The 3,537-nt window shown below is 36.3% G+C and overlaps 1 long non-coding RNA gene across 1 annotated transcript in view; it reads left to right on the top strand.

Moving 5' to 3' along the window:
• The window catches only part of LOC119342517, a 5,178-nt gene extending 1,884 nt beyond the window's left edge, over nucleotides 1-3,294 (top strand). Inside the window, exon 3 of the long non-coding RNA XR_005165643.1 lies at nucleotides 2,837-3,294. This is a non-coding gene — a long non-coding RNA (uncharacterized LOC119342517). The remainder of the gene's footprint in view (nucleotides 1-2,836) is intronic.
• The last annotated feature ends 243 nt before the right edge of the window (nucleotides 3,295-3,537 follow it).

Raw genomic sequence — 3,537 nt, 5'->3', positions numbered from 1 at the left:
TGATGAAATATCCCCTCGATAGCTTTTGTGACATTAGCATGGTAACTCACACATCGTAGACCTGGTAGCTTATGTACAAATATCGTGGTAGCTTTTTTGACCCAGAAAAAACTAGTGTAAACATACATTTGATAACTTTTTGTATGAATAGCATGGTAACTCACACATCGCAGACCTGATAACTTATGCACCCATCCTGGTAACTTTGGCGAGGGGGTTGTTTACAAACATCCACCCGATAACTTTTGTGTAAATACTTTGGTACTATACGCATCATATATGTGATAACTCACACACAAACATCGTGGTAACTTTAACCCGACCTGATAAGAAGGTTAGAGTAACCAGGTTTATGCCCCGATAATAACTGTGTAAACAACATGGTAACATATGTAGCACATGTGTGATAATTTACTTAGTGCAGAAGTGGTAACTTTTGATCCGAAAAAGCCGTCGGAACATATGAACATGGGATCTAGTTTAGAAGCTCTCGTCGTGAAGAATTTTTATGTGAAAATGTTTTTCGATCGGACCGGCGTTTGAGCTACAAAACATTTTGAAATTTTGAAATAGGGGAGAATCTAGGATGCCATTAGCTACTATGTCCTTTAGTTCATTTGCACATGGGGAAAAGGTCGGTTGACCATTTTTATTCTCCGGTAATTTCTATATAAACAAAATGGTAACTTATGAACCAGAGACATGATAACTTACTTAGTTTGGGTCTCATAACTTTGACACGAAAAAAATTCGTCGGAACATATCAATATGGGATAGTTTCGAAGGTCTCCTAGCGATGAATCTTTTATATGAAGACGGTTTTTCAATTGCGGCGACGTTTTGAGCAACAAAACATTTCGAATTTTGAAATTAAAAGGAATCTTGGCTGACATCATCACTTTTGTCTTTTTTGCATGCATGCATATTTGTGCTAAAAGATAGAAAGAGTGTATGTGAAATGAACCCAAAAATAAAGGAGGAGTCACGGGAGGGAGGCCGGATAGATCGTCCGTGCCTGTTCCTAGAATCAGGACGACTGGACGTTAGCAACGTCCTTTTTAGAATTTTAGGATCATTTTTTACAATTTTAGTCCTTCGTTAGTACAAGTGTCAGACCTTCAGTTAAATTGTTCAATGTTCTTTATTTCATTTTCAGTGTTAGTATTCAATTTTTTAGTATAAGTGATCAGTCAGTTATCAGACCTTTATTGTTAAGCATGTCTCCATTAATGTAAGCATGTCTCCATTGTTAAGCATGTCTCCAAACCTTCATTGTTTTATTTTTTAGTACCATTTCAGTCACCAGTCTATTTTTCTCTTCAGTAAGTCTCTCACTCTCAGTGTCTTTCTTTGTTGTCTCTCTATGTCTTCAATCTCTCTTTCTGCAGTTTTTAGTCATCTCATTTTCTTTTCCCTTCTTCAGATGCATCTATGATTTTTTCAGTTCATTTGTTTTTCCTTTTTTCCTTTTGATTTTGTTGTGTTTTTTTCAACACGTCTCTACTTTTTCTCAATACACGATGTATATTTTTAGTATAAGTGTCAAGTCAGTTATCAGACCTTCAGTTTTAAGCATGTCTCCATTGTTTTGTATAAGTGTTCGGACCTTCATTGTTTTAGTTTTTAGTACCATTTCAATTCATTAGTTTGTTTATCTTATTTCTTCATTTTATAATTCAGTGACCTTAGTTTCTTTCATCACTGATGGTTAAGTAGGTTAGTTATCATAGGTAGTGGAAGTTCCGTCAGCTATCATATCAGTGTTTCTCTTATTTTTGTTTTTCTCAATCTTCTCATTCTTCGTTCATATCAAATTATTATTTTTCCCGTCACTTCCCAGTCTATCTTTTGCATTCATATTCTTGTCTCCTGCTAAAGCAGCTCTAGATAGGATTTCAATGCTGAGCTACTTTTGCATTGCTGTAGATAGGATTTCGATGCTTATCTACTGTGATAGCCTTCTTTGTCTTGAGTACTCTTAGGCTATCTTTTATTCTTTTATTCAAGTTGCCTTTTTGTCCCTGAACTTGATCTATGGTGAATTGTATATTTTAGTTCAGCTTTGTTTATCATTCCTTTGTTTGTTATTTTCTTTGTCAGGGTTCACACTTCTTAGTCTTTTAGTATGTTATTTTTGCTCCTCGGTCATTCTGTGATAGACTCTTTATCTGTTACTTTCGTTCTTCAGTCACTCTTCTAAGTCCTTAAGTATGTTCTTATAGCCTCTCAGTTATCAAAGACAGACAGAAAATGTGTTCTGTAAGTTCCACCTAATTCACTTGTTAGTTAGTTTTCTCGTATTTTTATGTCCTATGTAGTAGTGAGTGCCTCTTTCATTCGCTTGTCTCTATAAGGTGGATATGAAGTTCAATTCAGCTCTACATGGAGAACAAGAATCCTTTTACATCCCTGTTTTCTGCAAATTCCATGCCTTGTCTGCAAGTTTTGTGATGGTTGTCCTAGGTATATCCAGTCATTAGGTTTATTTACATGAGTTCTGCCCGGGGAGAGGTAAGGCGGCCTATTCATTTTTTCGTAGATAACTACAAAATTTCTTTGAACATTTCAATAAGACGGAACACATCTAGCTCATTGTTAGTTTTTCTTTTTGCCTATGACATTTTTTTCAGCACTAACAAGTAACAAATCTCATTCACCACACACACACAAATGCGTGCCAAGTCTGCTTATCGGAAACTTCGAGAGATCATTTTAGCAGGAGACTTAGAGAGATCAGTGGAAACAATCTACACAAATACCCTTTCTTTTCTACTCCTGTTCTCTGTAGCTCTCTCTCATCGCTCTTTTGCTCATCCTTTTTTTGTTTGCTGCACAGATCACTCCATGTAATGCAAGAATTGGAGGCAATTTGTGCTTTCAGGCAACAGAGCGGCCCACATACGTTGTTGAGCTGAAGAAAGGGCTCACATCCATGGCGATAACCGGGAGAGCTTCACTGGGGTACGAGCTTTAAGAGGGATATTTGGTTCATTTCAACATGGATGGCTTGGTGCCAGCGAGGTTGACGAAGCCATGGACTCTGCCGTGTTCACTAAGTCCATTGACATGAACGAACATGAGCTTTTCAAGCTTTTTGTCCTTTTGACGTTCAGTCTTGTTACGTGAGGGTGCCTTTTGTTCACCGCATGACCAAGACTAACATCGATCAATAGACGATGTACATCATCCCTTTGTCAGATTATTTTGTTCATTTTTCCTTCATTATTTGTAGTAAATTTATTTTGTATTTAGCTTTTATATGTCTCCATACGTAAAGTTAAATAACTCCGTTTATCTCATTTTTCATGTGTTTTATACGTCCTTACACAAGCAGCTATATATAGTCATCCTACTTTCGAATTCATCATTTTATAGCTTTTCTTCACTGTCAATCTAAATTTTTTTTTTTGCGGAAACCATCTAATTGGGTTTTGTTTGAAAGAAAATTTATTTTCTTCGTATGTGAAAACCATGAGGCACCTGGAAAATATCAAAAAAGAATTGAGACATAAATATCAAACGGAAATGTTAACGCCC

Source organism: Triticum dicoccoides, chromosome 1B (assembly GCF_002162155.2).
Source record: "Triticum dicoccoides isolate Atlit2015 ecotype Zavitan chromosome 1B, WEW_v2.0, whole genome shotgun sequence".
Lineage (NCBI taxonomy): Eukaryota > Viridiplantae > Streptophyta > Magnoliopsida > Poales > Poaceae > Triticum > Triticum dicoccoides.
Note: the sequence above shows the minus strand (reverse complement) of the source record. Positions and strands in the feature narration are given on the sequence as shown.